A 17,169-nucleotide genomic window follows, 5' to 3' on the forward strand; every position below is an offset into this window, starting at 1 on the left:
TTGAGGGAAATTGGAAGGGGAGGTGAACCATGAGAGACTATGGACTCTGAAAAACGATCTGAGAATTTTGAAGGGGTGGGGGGGTGGGAGGTTGGGGGCACCAGGTGGTGGGATTTTAGAGGGCACGGATTGCATGGAGCACTGGGTGTGGTGCAAAAATAATGAATACTGTTATGCTGAAAAAATAAAAAATTAAAAAACAAAAAAAAGGGTCAGACAGATGCTGCATGGCCCATAGACATCTCAACAGAATTGGGATGAATGGGTGAGGCAGTCTCTCTCATGACAGCATTGCGCTTGTTTCATTTCCTACAGATTTGCATGTAGAGAGCATCGAAGACTCCAGCAGTGAGGACGAAGTCTCTTCAGGTAGGGAATGGCACAGAGGAAGGGAACAGTGTGACAGGGCTCCTGGGAATAGGGGACTGCACCTGCCAGTCTGGAGAAAGAAGGTGGATAAAAATACACCAAGGAAAGGGATGCCTTAGCAACAGGTATGATTTGCTCATTTCATAGTTTCTCAGTGAAAAGAACAGACATTGTGTCCACGGGCCTTTGGGGTAGGCTGGGTTTGTCATCACCACTCGACTCCTTGTGTGGTTAGTTTAAGGATCTTTCTCATCAAACCTGCTCTTGCCTCCCTTTCCCGCTGCCACATGTCAAAGTTTGGTCTCTTTGCTCAAGGCCTCTCAGGAATGATGCACAAGAGATTCTGGGTCTTTCTTGGCATGGGCCCAGACCTGGTCATGGTCATGACTTGGCAGCCCCAACCACCCTCTCCTGTGCAAAAGAACCAGGACACTACGTTCTATTGGGAGCCAGGACATGGAAGACAGGTAAACTCGCTCCCTCATAACATCCACTACCAAACATTCCTGGATCTGTCCAAGCTGCTGTACCTTCAAGGGGACTCTCAGAGCTGGAGAAGGTAAGGCACACTTCCTCTGGGTTCACTACACAGGCTCCCATGTCCCTTAGCTTCTGTCAGCCTTCACACCCCAGCTGAATCTGACCTGTGGATGTGTTCCCAAGGGAAGAACATCCCCATTCAGCTGCCCTGGAGATCCCCTCTCACAGGCCAGGGTCCTCCAAGCCTGTGTTAAGGGTTTCTGGAGCTGCTTCACACACTTGCTGTCCCAGGTCCACTCAACCTCTCACCAGCTGTCGCCTAGGCATAGCACAGAGCTTCTTGGGAGCAGGGCCAGGGAGTCACGGCTCCTCTCAGAAACGCAACTCTACAGCACACAGTCCTGGTCAAGCTCCCCACCCCCCAGCCATTCCAAAACTGCAAACTTTCCTCAGGCCTGCTCAGGGCCCTACACACACCCCTGCCCTGTCCATTCCCTGCCAGCGTCAGCAGAAGCTCTGGCAGGAATCCTGTAATTCAGTGACCACACTGGTGGACATTTTCCAGGGCTGCCCTGAACTGCTGAGAGCACCTGCTCCCATCTCCATTCAACCTCTGTAACACTTATCAGCTTGAAACATGTCCCTAGGAAGGTCATCTCAGTCACTGGGCAGACATGGCTATGGGGAAGTGGTGGGCCATCTCTACCTGCACTTCCCCAGCAATCCAAGACCCAGGACAGCTGCTCCCAGCACGGATGGATCAGGGGGTTGATTCCGTGGAACCAGGATATCTCCTCTCTTTCCTTGGTTGCCCCCTCTTGGACAACATTATGGCTGGTGGACCTTGGCAACAGGAAGGACATGGAGCATCACTAGGGGAGGAGGAGGAGGAGAAGGGGAGCAGGGAGGGAAAGGAACAAGGACAGAGGAAGGGAAAGTCCTGCAGAGGCAGTTTTAGGGACAGTGATGGCCTCCAAGAGGGAAAGGATCATACAGATGGGGTTCCGGTTTTGGAGAGAATCGGAGGTTGGAAGAGCACGTGGTCAACCAGAGACCCACCTGCACCCTGTGGAGATCAAGCGTCCAAGGCCAGGGAGGACTCAGATCTGAGGCCCCATCCAACTGAGGGCAGAGGCCATCATCCCCAGAGCAGCAGGCCAGAGGTCGTCAGCTCCACTAACTCCCCTTTGTCCTCTCTCACGGCCACTCCACCATCTTCGCTGCTCTCTGACCTGGAGGAGAAAACCACGGATGGCAACGATTCCGATGGACGGAGTCACACTGTGCCTGTAATTCATTTCCACCTCCATCTCTTGGGCTTCCTCTCTCATCTGTCCATAGGCACCTCTTCCCAGCTCTTCTCCTTTCTCTGCTTTGACAACACCCAGCCCGGAGGACCTAATCCCTGGCGGACACTCAGGCTTTGCATCTGAACTGCTGCATGATAATCCCTGGGTATCCCTCATCAGCCCTCTCCTAGCATCACCCTGACCCCTCACCACTGAGTCTGGGAAGCAGCCCTGGATCGCAAAGCAGGGAGTAGGCCTGGGAGTCGGCAGGGCACAGCTCATCATGCTGGATGGGTCTCAGGAAGGGAGGCTGGGCCTGGGTGTCCCCACTTGGTTCTCTGCCGCCTGGGAGTCTGTGGTCATGCCCTGTTCTGCTCTTGCTTTCAGCTCTCATGAAGCTTCCCTTTTGTGGATTTGACAGAAACAACAAGGAAAGCAGAAGATGAGAAGGACTTGGGAACATGGTGAGTTAGGCAGGAAAAGGGGCAGGCAAACATGGACACATGTTCTCCCTCGTTGCCCTGACTTTGTTTGGGCACCTTGGGAAACTACACAAAACCCGGGGCACTGCCCTAGCCTCTGACCACAAAGAAGAGAGGAGAGGAAGGTCACAGTCCCTGCAGGCATTAGGAAGCCTGAGAACATCCCTTTGGGAACCTCCACCTGATTCGTGCAACTCCCTGTGGTGGTTGGGCAGTGTCGACCAGGAGCTGCTGATCTTGGAGGGAGGGCGCTGGCTGCCTGGAGGGACTGGACCCCAGGCATCCCATGCACGGTGCTCCTCTGGAAAAGGGCCCCACGCCCCATTGACACCTCACTCTGCACAACCCAAGCCTTTCTCTCCCACCCTGTAAAAATCAGCAGAATGGCTTGCTCCTGAAGAACACTAGTCGGGAAGAGACAGTGGTGGGGTGGCCCCATCTCCCACTTCAGGCACCTGAGAAATGAGCAAATAAGACAGGCCCCCAGGCTCATAGGAGCAGGACAGCTCACCCTTCCCAGTGCTGCATCTTTGTTGGCATGGAGTAGGCACCATTCTCCAGCTGAGTCATGTACGTTGGCAACTCCTTTAGGACCTGACCAATACCTCCAGTCCCCCAAGCCTCCAAGATGCCTTGAGGGAGGTATCAGGTCCCCTCATGGCACCATTTCACTATGTGAGTTTGATATTCTAGAGACTCTCCTCAACCCCTTAATCTGCAGGGAAGACCCATCACGGGAAGGCCACCCTGCCTGCTTCCACCTTGCCCACCAACTGCACACTGCGTGGGGTCCATGCAAACTCACTTCCCATGGGAGTCGGGGCATGCCTTCTCTGTCATGACACCTGCAACAGTCATGTGGGCAAAGGCTCCCCCCAACGAGAAGGGCATGTTGAGGGCTCTCAGAGAGGCTGGGGAAGGGACAGCCCACCAGGAGAAGGACCTGACAATAATGGAGGAAGACGGTCAGGGAAGGGGCCTGAGTGACCCTAGGAGTGTAGCCTTCATTTAGCCCCAGGGGGCCCATGGGAAACTTCCCTTCCTTCATGACACACATGGGTCCTGCAGGGAAACTTCTACCTCAACACTTCAGAAGACACATCCCACAAAAACCCACATGCCTCTGGTAAGTCCTGCCCCAGGCCACATACCACTCGCTATCTCATACCACTCCACTTGCTGTCTCAACAACTACACCAGAGGACAGTCTGCCCACGACCCCAAGGCACCAGAGTCTCCAGAGGTGCTCAGACAAAGAGAGCCAGGAAGGCCCTGGGACAACTCTTGTGGCTTGGATTTGGGCCCAGAGGAAGACTCGGCATGAAAACACAAGGAAACACGCCTGCAGGAATGGCCCTCTTGCACCTGACCTCCCCAGGCCAAACAAAGAGAACACTTCTGTGCAACCCACCAGAAGAAGGCACTGGAACCCCAAGGATGAGACAAGAGGATCCTCTGAGTCGGCCACAACACCCAGAGTTGGCTGCACAAGCCCTGCTGATGACTGACACTTGGAGCACGAGGCAATGATCTGGGCCTACAATAGTTCATTGTCTGGTGAGACTGGGCCCCCTGGGACTGGGGGGCACAGCAGCCTTCCGATCTTTCCCCTGTCTGCTTCAAGGGCTGCTCCTCTTCCCGATGTCCCTCCAGTCCCCAGAAACCATGGACAGCATACAGATGAAGGAAGAAGCCGGACGGCCAGGGACCCTTGACCACCCTGGAATCGACTCGAGGGACAGCAGCCACCCCAGCTGTATTCCCCCAGGGTGCCATCGCTGAACCTTCCCTGTCACTTCCATGCACCTGACCGTGACCAATGTTGGGCTCAACACTGGCAGTGGTCCCACAAAACGGGCCCCGCTCAGTCCGTGTGTTTTGCAGCAGCAACAGTTGTAGGGAGGAGAGACTGTCCCTAATCTGAGTTTGACTTCTGGAGCACCCATACACCATAGCAGAGGAAGTAGAGTCCCAATCACCATGCTGCACCTTGGGGAAAACCTTCCCCATTTCAAGCAACGGTGCACGTGTGCTCCGTTTCATGGACATGGCCACCTAGCATCCATCGTTGTCCCTCTTTGGGACTGGAGGATGTCGTGTGGCATGGGGAATTCCTTACAGAGTACACAGTCAAGGCCCTACATATCAGCCCAAACAGGATTTCTCAATGAAATAAGGGAATGATCCCAATGCATGAAGCAGTTCTACAAAACACAAAGACTTTAGACACAAGGTGTCTTTAAAGGTGACTTTAAACACAAGGTGGAGCTTGTGCCAATCTAAAGACAGAATGATGTGGGTACATTCCCCACTATCACAAAGAGATTTCTGGGTTCCTAAAAGTTACCACTGCTCAAATCCGCACTTCCAAGGATCCCTCTCTTTAAGGATTGGCTCAATTCTTGGCCTGAGGGAGGGTTCTCACCCACTATCAAAGGACTCTTCATGGGGATTTTCCTTCTCTTTCTTCTTCTAACCCTGTTGTGTTTTTCTCCACCCATCCCCCCGTCTCTGCAAGTGGTGCCAGGAACCCTTCACTGCAATGACATCCAGAGGACAGATGGTCTTTTCCACTCAACAAGATCCAGTCACAACTTCTCCCCTGCACTCAGCGGTCTCTTCATTTCACAACTCTGACACAAAGAGGCCCCCCAACTGACCAGGAATGACCCACAGGTAGGGACAGCTCTACGTCCCTATTCAGCAGGAAGAAGTTACAGAAGATGAGACCAACCTCCTTCAACAACCTTAATGACAGAAGGGTCAAAACTGCTCAGGGGCACACGAGGAGAGAGGAGATAGCCAGCTGAGCACCAAGCAGGAGCTGGCACGCAACAAAGTCCCCACCCCCAACATGCAATATGAGTGACATTTCTCAGGTGCTCTGAGTGCCCTAAAATAAGGAAAGGGAAATACAGATTCTCCACAAATAGATATCAAAACCCTGCAAGACCAGAGTCTCCCTCAATTTATAAAAGTCCTCGTGATTATCAAGGAAGAGGCTTTCTTAACAAGAGGCTAGCTACCACCCAGAGACCCATAACTCTGTTTCCTGAAGCCCTAACATCCGCCTCCCTTCCATCACACTGAGGGAGGCTGAGGCCAAAGGAAATGTCAATAAAATGGAATTTCTATTCAAACCTGCAGTCCCTTGAGAAGGACTTGTGAGAGGAGGAAAGTAACATTCCTCCAGGAAGCTCCCAACTAACTTTCTATTAATGCCTTCCTAGAAGGAAAAACCACCTTCATTTGACAAGAGCAAAGCCTCCTGTATCCTGTGTGTCCTCTGTCCTACTGCAACGTTCTTGCAAAACCTCCCTTTTGCCTGACCACCCCCAACCCCATCATAAATAGAGTCAGCCTCCCATCATGACCCCCACATAGCACATAAATCTGAATAGTTTTATTTCTGGGCTGAAATGTGCCTCAAGTCAAACCATCACCTGAGTGTCTGTAAAAGTCACTGGCTTGAACACAACTCCCCGATATAGTCTTTGAAACTCAAACATCTAAAATTTAATCAGCGGTTGACATGGGTGTGAGGCTACCATGTAGAAAGATCTATTTGAATTGCAGAAAGTAACACTGCACCCGACTACAAGTGGCATGCAGAGGTTTATGAAGAGACAATTCCTGAAGGAAGTGGTTGGAATTGGTATGTTGAGTCAGGAAGGGAGGAACATGAGTGAGCAATCCTTCCACAGCCCCTCCTGTTTTGGTCAGTAGCACAAGGTTCACACTGCACAGAAACCCGGCCAATGCTGGGGCACAGGAGGGAGATTTCTCACGTACCTCACCTCATTCCATGTGTGTTATGTCCCGGGAAGAGAAACCTTGTATTTACAGACAATGTGGAAGAACCTTCAGCCATGTGTCCCCAGTTCAAATGACATCAGAACTCATTCATCCTGGATCGCACCACAAACATCTCCCCAGTGTGGAATAGCGTTTGTTCGGGGTTCTAACCTTGGGATACACGAGAGAACTCACCTTTCTGAGGAAAGTAGACATGATACGCATGGGGGAAACAATTCTAGGGCAGGGCTCACCTCTGCACACAGCAAAACCACAGGAGAGGCACCTTAGGGATGTAACAAGGGTGGGAGACCCTTCATTCAGAGAGCTCTGTTCTTATTCTTCCCCATGACCTCACATGGGTTAGAAGCCATGTGGTAGCATTGCTGTACCAGAGCTCACAGCAACATGCATCCCTTCAAGGCCATGGGCACATTGCCACAGACAGAAACTGGTTGAATCCAACTTCAAGGGAAAGCATTTAGTACAGCCACACCCTTAGCCAGCATCTGAGGATCCACACCAGTGGGAACCCCGACAAATGTGGTCAACGTTGAAGAGCTGTTAGATAAAGCTCTCACATTTGGAGACACCAGACAGCTCAGACCAGAGAAACCTTTGTCTGTCACTACTGGGATCCTGTCTGTACTCAGAGTGCCCACCTTTCTCACCACTACAGAAATCACAGAGTACAAACCCTGTGTCTCCGATCACTGAGGCAGAGCGTTCTGCCAGATGTGGTCCCTTTCCCAACACCAGAGAACTCACACAGGGAGAACCACTAGGGCTGTATCTTGGTGGAAGAAGCTTCAACTGGGGCTCTGGCCTAAGCTCCTGCTACCACTCAGAGAGCAGGTCATTCCTCATACAGGATCGAAGGTAGGGACATCCTGGGACACCCTGCATCATAGCTGCTGCTGAATGCTGATAAAGTCCATGTGGGAATCCCATTCCTCATGGAGCAAACATGTGAAGGACCTAGGAGGATTTGCACAGAAGAAAATCCTCCCGGAGTAAGGAGGAAAGGAATGTTTATAGGTATCCCTTCTACCTTAGCCAGCAACGACACCCTCACACCGATGAAACACTGATCCCAATGCAAAAAGGGGAGATTCTCCCCAGGACACTCACATCAGAAAATCACTGGGCAAATACCTCCCAAGAAATTTCTTAGGGTGAAATTGAGATACAAACTCAGACACTGACAATTTTTCACTCCAAACACATACAACTGTGTCACGTTCTGAGGGATGCTGAATGCAGTATTTCAGTAAACAATAGCTAGAAATAAAGCAAATCTGCTCCCATCCATCAGTACTTGCATAAAGGCCAGTATCACTGAACAGGCGGGCTCTCACAACCATGCACACTGTGCCAATTAAGATCGGGGGACTTTTCCTTTACTAGCTCTCACAACTGACACTGCTACTGTCTCTTGGTAGGAAGTTTGACACATATATACACTGACTGGGATCCATGAGAACATCAATTGAAGGGTTAACTTAGAATCTTAGAACAAAGGATGATTGACGTATGTTCATGAAAACATTAATCTATCGATGTAAGTAGATCACAAGGATGAATGGCAACAAGACTCAACAAACACATGGTTTGTGATCTACCTCTCATGTGGCCTTAATTCTACTAATATTGTCCTCATAAATTGGAAAAGATTTATAAAATAATTACATGCTTAGAAATATTTCTATTTTCTTGGGGCGCCTGGGTGGCTCAGTGGGTTAAAGCCTCTGCCTTCGGCTCAGGTCATGATCTCAGGGTCCTGGGATCGAGCCCCGCATTGGGCTCTCTGCTCGGCAGGGAGCCTGCTTCTTCCCTCTCTCTCTGCCTGCCTCTCTGCCTACTTGTGAGCTCTCTCTATCAAATAAATAAATAAATAAAATATTAAAAAAGAGAAATATTTCTATTTTCTGTACTTATTTGAGAGTAAGAGAGCTAGAGAGGGATCAAGAACAGTCCGGGTTAGGCAGCAGAGAAGAGGGAGAGAAAGCAGGCTTCACATTGAGAAGGGTGCCCAATGCAGGGCCTGATCCTCCAGGATCCAGGAATCCTGACCTCAGCCAAAGCCAGATGCTTAACCAACTGTGCCACCCATGGACTTGCAAATTAATTTCATCTTTTACGATGGTGCTGTTTTTGAAGAACTCTGTGTATCAGGACAGGAATTACACTCTACTATTCAGATTCAGGCAGTGAGGGCTCTCTCCCCTTCTATGAGAATTTGGTAGCCAACTGCTTTTCTCCACCACCAAGAGTAGATCCTTATCTCTTGGCTGAGAAGGTGTAAGACCACTGCCGATATGGAAACAGTCCCCGATTTAGAATACTTAGAATAGGAGGGGATACGTATGCTCCCTTCCATAAACACAAAGCACATCCAGGAATGCCTGCATGGTTCTTTTAGTTAAGGGACCAACTCTTGACTTTGGCTCAGGTCCTGATATCAGGGTTGTCAGATTAAGCCACTGACATGTTTCATGCTCTACACCACAGGTGGAGCCTGCGTAAATGTCTCTCTCTCCCTCCATACCTCTTCTTCCAAACTTGGCTACCAGAAGTTCCGCGATGTCTATGCCAGTCTAAAGGAGGAGCATGTAGGACAAGAGGTGACCCAGATGTCAATCACCAACTAGTGACAAGAGACTAAATAAACTTCCTGCTGCTCCCAGAACCAAACAGAAGACTTGCAGAAACCCTATTACAACTGCATTTCACATGACCATATTAGCGATGCTTACTTCTCCTAGAGTCTTCATATTAGAAATATGTTCTCATTCATCTACCCTGAATCTTCAGTGACATGGAATTCCTACAGGAGATATGCAAACATTCTACCTCCTCATGTCTTCTCCACTCTATGTGAGTGACCTTCTTACTGACCCTCTTGATTTTGGCTGAGATGATGATCCCAGCGTTGTGAGATCAAGCCCTGTGTCATTCTCTGCAAAGCGTGTGGCGCCTGCTCAGTGTCTCCCTCTCTCTCTCGCACTTCCCCTTCTAAAAAAAAAACAAAACAACAAAAAAAAAAAACAAAAAAAAAAACACACGTCCACTCAGAGATCCATTAGTAATAATGCCCGATATTCTTTACTCTAGTTTACTGGCCCTAAAAAGAATGTGTTGACAGAAAACACTATTTTGGAGAGAATGTCTATTTATAAGATAACCCTGCAATAACTCAGGATTCTGCTAACAGAAGCAACCTGTAGTTCAGATGTTTTGTTTGGAGCAGGGACTTGCAGAACCTTCTCCATATGTGCCACTAAGTAATTTTCCCCAAGCAACAAACTCTAGATATTCTGGTTAAGTTATTAGAAAAGAAGAGGGTGTCTTTCCCTTTGGAAAAAAGACAGAAGCCAGCAAAAGAGGCACCCAAGTCAAGCCCTGAACCTCAACCCAGGTGGAAGTTTCAGAACCAGGACAACTTACTGCTGTGATGTAGATGCACCAGGGAGATGACAGAGCTCACACTCCTGTACGTGTTGCACTTGAATCTGCATTGAAGAGACAGAGGCCAGATGCATTGGATGCTGCCAAGGAGGCCAAGTCAGCTGAGCCTTGAAGCACCACCTCTAAAAACAGGGATAGCATTTAGTTGAGGTCTTAGGACCCATACTCCGGAAGACACAATGTCTTACAAAACTGAAAGCATGCTCCTCCCTTTCCGCAGAGAGCACAAGCTCAAAGAGGCCAAAACCACAGGAACCCGAAATTTGTGAAAGACTTAGCATTGCTGCTGGCAGACCTTTAAATAATACATGCATGGTAAATTGGCTACCAGGAGTTCCATGATATCTATGCCAGTCCCAAGCAGGAAGATATGGGCCAGGAGATGGCTCAGAGGTCAATCACCATTTGCAACTAGTGATGAGAGTCTAAGAAAAGTTCCTGCTGCTCCAGAACCCAAACAGAAGATCTGCAGAAACCCTATTTCAACTGCATTTTGCATGACCGTCCAGGGTTGTTTACTTCTCCTTGAATCTTCTTTCACCTTTGACAAGCATTCTCATTAATCTACCCCATAACTTCAATGACACAGAACACCCATAGGAGATGTGCATGTACTCTACCTTCTCAATGTCTTTTCTACTCTATGTGAGTGACTCTGTTAGTCTTTCTTTCTTTCTTTTTTCACAACTCTATTTGGCTGAAATGAGTCTCTGGTCTTTCTTTTATTTTTTTTTTAAAATTTTTAATTTTTTTCAGCATAACAGTATTCATTATTTTTGCACCACACCCAGTGCTCCATGCAATCCATGCCCTCTACAATACCCACCACCTGGTGCCCCCAACCTCCCACCCCCACCCCTTCAAAATTCTCAGATCGTTTTTCAGAGTCCATAGTCTCTCATGGTTCACCTCCCCTTCCAATTTCCCTCAACTCCCTTCTCCTCTCCATCTCCCCTTGTCCTCCATGCTATTTGTTATGCTCCACAAATAAGTGAAACCATATGATAATTGACTCTCTCTGCTTGGGATTTTATCAAGATCAAAAGTTTTTGCACAGCAAAGGAAACAGCTAACAAAACCAAAAGACAACTGACAGAATGGGAGAAGATATTTGCAAATGACATATCAGATAAAGGGCTAGTGTCCAAAATCTATAAAGAACTTAGCAAACTCAACACCCAAAGAACAAATAATCCAATCAAGAAATGGGCAGAGGACATGAACAGACATTTCTGCAAAGAAGACATCCAGATGGCCAACAGACACATGAAAAAGTGCTCCATATCACTCGGCATCAGGGAAATACAAATCAAAACCACCATGAGATATCACCTCACACCAGTCAGAATGGCTAAAATTAACAAGTCAGGAAATGACAGATGCTGGCGAGGATGTGGAGAAAGGGGAACCCTCCTACACTGTTGGTGGGAATGCAAGCTGGTGCAACCACTCTGGAAAACAGCATGGAGGTTCCTCAAAATGTTGAAAATAGAACTACCTTATGACCCTGCAATTGCACTGCTGGGTATTTACCCTAAAGATACAAACGTAGTGATCCGAAGGGGCACGTGCACCCGAATGTTTATAGCAGCAATGTCCACAATAGCCAAACTATGGAAAGAACCTAGATGTCCATCTACAGACGAATGGATAAAGAAGACGTGGTATATATACACAATGGAATACTATGCAGCCATCAAAAGAAATGAAATCTTGCCATTTGCGATGACGTGGGTGGAACTAGAGGGTATCATGCTTAGCGAAATAAGTCAATCGGAGAAAGACAACTATCATATGATCTCCCTGATATGAGGGAGAGGAGATGCAACATGGGGGGTTGAGGGGGTAGAAGAAGAGTAAATGAAACAAGATGGGATTGGGAGGGAGACAAACCATAAGTGACTCTTAATCTCAAAAAACAAACTGAAGGTTGATGGGGGGAGGGGGTTGGGAGAGGGAGGTGGGGTTATGGATATTGGGGAGGGTATGTGCTATGGTGAGTGCTGTGAAGTGTGTAAACCTGGTGATTCGCAGACCTGTATCCCTGGGGATAAAAATATATGTTTATAAAGCTGTAAAAAAAAAAAAAAAAAAGAAAAAAGAAAGGATGAATACCCAAGTTTTGTAGCAACATGGATGGGATTGGAAGAGATTATGCTGAGTGGTCTTTCCTTTTTAAGACATGCCTCTCATGGACCCTGGAACTCAAAAAAAAAAAAAAAAAAGAAATAAAAAAACCAACAACTAATCACCACCCAAAATGAATGTAACCTATACCTTGGAGATTGAAGATTGTTTCACTCCTAACCAGCGACTATGCTACTGACCTAAAGTGCAAGCCCTCCAACAACCAGCTTCTAGAGAATTCTGGGACAATTTGGGGTATAGTTTTGATAGGATTTTCCCAATAAGAAAACACTGCCAGCCTCCAAACCTGATTGCAATCTAAATAGATTCAGAGCTTCATGGGACCCATTGTGAGGCACAGAAATGCCTGGTGGTGGTGGCAACGGGTGCCAGTCCACATGGCTGATGGATTTCAGTTCAACGGATTTGGGATGGTTTCTTAGATGCAAGAAGGCAGCCAGAAGCACACTTGTTTTCTTAGCATCTATTCTAACTAAGCCTGGCAGGCATAGTGATGGACCGTTCCATACAGATTTTGAAACCCTGCTGTGTTGGAACTTTTCATGAGGAATATCTAGAGTGAACTTTCAGTAGCGTGTCCAAGCCAAAGCCAAGCACGATACTCCCATCAGACTTGACTGCAATACCTGTCGTTTTGGGTGGATTCCTCTTCTCGAGGTCCCCCAAATATCCTGCCGTTCCTATAATTGCCAATAAGTTACTTTCCCTACTTATCTGGCAAGGCTCCTGGGCACTGTGTCATCGAGGTGTGAAGCCGCTATTGCCAAGGGGCTCCACAAAGCCAACCTTAATTCCTGAAAATTGTCTGGTCATTATCTGAGTCTATACACGTTACTCTCAAATTGGACATTTCACTCAATCCCTTGGTAAAATAACCAATGTTTCCAGCGGTGTTCTGTTACAAGGAAAAGGCACTTGTGCTGAACTTATGCCAATAATCCTAAGTACCTTGGAAGAAAGAATTCTCCCTGAGAGTTTCTGAATGATGGAGGGTTCAGGGAGTGAGAGAAGTTAAATGCTTCCATTTCCTCACACAGAAATTTATCATCACATTTCTGTAGGTCATGGATACTTTCAGATACAGTTTCCCTCAATCTGGTAGAAGAAACATTAAAGAACCAGCAATGTTTCAAACAAGAGTCACAAAGGGAGACTCATCTTCCTCAACTCACTCAGTCCCCCCCCCCTTATTAATTCTTGTTTGTCTTGAATGCAGTTTTTCCATGAGTTCTGCAAATCCATACCCAGTTGAGTTTGAGGATTTTCACGATCGGACACTAAGACCCCATGAGACACATCCCCGTGTAAAGTCACAGGCATTTAGTGGTAGAGTAGGGATGAAAGGCTTGTGGACACACGCTTAATGAGATATATTTTCACCAAACATTGAAGTCAAGACATCAGCATGGAAGCAGAGAGTCCACAAGAACTGCATCTCGGTCCCTAGGGCATGGCGTGTCCATGAGTTTCCATATCTCTAAGCCAAACACACTCATATCTTCTGAGCTAAGGTTTCTGCTTCTAGAATTTTCTCCCAAGGAGAAAACCAGACGGGTTGTAAAGGATTTGCAACAGTGTTCATGGAGGCTTCCTGGATGATGGTGAAACCCTGCAGCCCAACGCCTTGCCCAAGGCCCACAAAACTGTTCAGTGCCCACTTTGCATCCACCATGGTCAGGCAGGTCTAGCCCTTTCTCCCCCGGTTGCACAGCACACCCTTTCCTGGTGTCCATCAGGCCACTCATCCTCTGTGTTCCATGTCCTTGATGGATCTCTTTGGAAGATGGTAACCCGCAAAGGGGTGGAAGGAACAAATATACTCCTTCCCACCTTTCTCCGTCCTTGCACCCATCCAAGGTTTGTGCAGGGGGAGCAGAGCTGCAGGGACATGCAGATGGGGATCTTCTGTGGCGCTTCCAAGAATCCCCTTGCACAGAGCCTGAGCCTTAGCGCTTAGCAGGATATTTTGGTCTCTAACCCTACCACCCACCCCAGCCACGGGGCAGGATTCCACCTCCCAGCCTCCTCAGAAAGAACTCCTGCACCCTAGCCAGCTTTCCTCTATCCAACGCCCAGGTGCTGACCTAGGCATTCGAAAGGAGACTGAATTAGGAGACACACACACTGTACCCAGGTGCCTGACTGCGCTTCACACCACACCTTATACTTCAGGGTTGTGGTGATGGCAGAATTCCCACTCTGTGGTTTTTGCGCTGAGACATGCCAACCCTCCAATGTGTCACAGAGTACAGAGCTGGGCTTCAACCCACTGCGATCTGGCTGTCTGATGCGGCTGCCTGGGACTGCCCATCTACCTCCGTGCCTCCAGTGCCTGGACCCTGTGGTTCTGGCTCTGCTCCAGTGCCCTCGGCCCTGGTTGCAGGCCCTCAAGAGGCAGTTGAGGAGCCACAGACTCTGGCTTGCTGGCCCTGTGCTCTCCTCAACCCAACCATCATGGTAACCATTGTGGACCCAAGTGACAGGACTGCAGCCCCCGGGTTCCTGCTCAACCTCAGGGGCAGTTCTGAAACAAGGCATGTCAGACACAAATACCTGCTCCCAGGCCCCTCCCCACCAGCCAAATAACCCCTAGGTACAGAGGTACAGGGAAGCCAACACAATCTACACTCCAGGCATTGCATATCATTCAGCCTCTCATGGTACGCAAGTGAATCAGAGAAGGATTCGGCACAACAGCACAAAGAACACTTGAGTAGTGAGCAAATGTGTTTCTCCCAGGGTGGAAACATTTCAAGATACCCTGCAGTAGGCCTGGTTGTCAGCCTACCTGTGCTCCAGTAAGAGCCCGGCTCTGACATTGATGAGCAAGCCACAGACCAAGAGTACCTCTGCAGGTAAATGGGCCCAAATGTATCCTGGATACTTTCATTTTGTTGTTTTGAATTTGCTCCAAAGTCCAGGGAGATACCTCTGGGGCATGGTTGGGGCTCTCCATTCAAGAGCACAGGAGGTAAATGAGCCATATGCTCCCCTCAACACCACTCTTGTGATAGGCCAGGTCAAGCAACTACCTGTGTGCTACCCTGTGTCCTCATCAGGGCCAAAGCAAAGCCTGCTCTCTGGATGTGGAGAGAACAGGAATGCAGTCCCTGAGCCACACATTCTGAAGCCAGAACTCTAAGGAACTATGCATGTGGGCTGGTTGTAGTACAGAAACTGGCAGGCATCACACTGCCCTGAAAGCCACCCAGGCTCCTGGCAGCCTCAAAGTGGGGGTTCAGTGCCTGCTTTTCATTCCAGATTGCCCCTGCTCTGTCCTGACGCAGACCTAAGGTGGAATCCCTGTGGTCCCTCCAAGGTCAGGTGGCATAAAAAGGGCCTAGAGTGATTGGGGTGGCCCTGAGAAGGGAACCCACTGAGGTACATCCCAGAACAAGGCTGGAGGACTTTTCAGGGGCTCACTGATATGGGAACCCACAGCATATTTCTGTGGGAACAGAGAGTCCAGAGTCTGTGGTGGGTGTTGACATCACTGCCTCAACAACTGTGTCCCCGGTGAATGACTGAACCTGTCTGTGCCCCACATCTTCTATAGAACTGGGCCTCACAGCATTTTGGCCCCCAGGATTTGGTGAGGAGAAACCAAGACAATGAACAATAAGCACCTCACCAGTGCTTGGAACAGAAGCGGCATCCATGAAGACACATCTCCCTAGCATTGCTTGGTAGAAAACGTGTTTTGGAACCCTTGGCTCAGCTGGTCATGTCGTTGTGAACATCAGAGAAAAAGCACCTGGCTTCAGAGAGCCTCCCTCCAACATGGGGACTCAGAACCACCATGATCCAGTAACACAACCTCCGCTCCAGGGACATTCCTGCTAGTCTGGTAAATATCGTGCTGTGTAGAAACACTACCCTGCAAGCTCTGCCCCAGGAAGCTGTGGACCCAGCAAGTTTGTGGCTCCCAATTGGGCCCAGCTGTCCTCCCCCATGTAACCAGGACAGTGTACCTGGGTCTCTGGCCTTACCTTGCTTCTCATTGGTGATGATGGTGGCCTCTAGGGTCTCCTCCAGCCCTGCCTCATCTTGGTCATCAGTCTGAAGATATACGCTGACTCTGGGGCCAGCAAGTGGCCATGAATCTCCTCACCATGGCATCCATCTCCACTGTAGTGAACATGCTGGAGTTGCTGTTGGCTAGGCAGTAGATGATCTGATACCCTGTGGGTAGGACAGGAGGGCCATGCATCAGTCTCATCACCCCCTCGGACCCCACATTCCCACCACCCCGCCACCACCACTCTGCCATGTTTCTGCCATGTCCTTCCTCCTCTGCCAGCATCTGAGAGGAATGGCACAGCTGCAGTGGCAGATGGAACCTCTGAGTGCTGGGTCCCCGTGACCCTCATTCCCCTTCATCCAACCCACCACCAAGATGTAGAAACAGTTTCATCTTTAATGATTCAATACTTACATAAAACACCAGTACTCATCACATCAGCAATTTAAAACCTCCCAGAAATCCAACTTCCAGAACCAGATGCATTTCATGGTAAATTCTATCATTCAGGGAAGGATTCATAGCAGTTGTTTGCCCACTTTTCCAAAAACCATAAAAGAAAGCTTCTAAACTCATTTGCTGAGGCCAACATAACCCCAATGCAAAAACAAAACAAAACAAAACAAAACAAAACACGAGGACCCCCCAAGAAAAGAGTCTTACAGTCTAATATCCCTGATGACCATAGATGCAAAAATGTTCAATAAAATACTAGCAACTTGGGGTGCCTGGGTGGCTCAGTGGGTTAAGCCTCTGCCTTCAGCTCAGGTCATGATCTCAGGGTCCTGGGTTCGAGCCCCGCATTGGGCTCTCTGCTCAGAAGGGAGCCTGATTCCCCCTCTCTCTCTCTGCCTGCCTCTCTGCCTACTTCTGATCTCTCTGTCAAATAAATAAATAAAATATTTTAAAAAAATACTAGCAACTCAAGTTCACCAATATGCTGAGAAAATTATATACTATATCAAGTGGGATCTGGCAGGAATGCAATGATGGTTTACAGGTGCACTTTGATCAAAGTGATACAGCACATTAAGAAAATAAAGATTAAAAATGATGTGATCATCTTGAGATGCAGGGAAGCATTTGACATATTTTAATATCTGTTTGCAATCAAAAT

This window comes from Lutra lutra, unplaced genomic scaffold, assembly GCF_902655055.1.
Source record: "Lutra lutra unplaced genomic scaffold, mLutLut1.2, whole genome shotgun sequence".
Classification (NCBI taxonomy): Eukaryota; Metazoa; Chordata; class Mammalia; order Carnivora; family Mustelidae; genus Lutra; species Lutra lutra.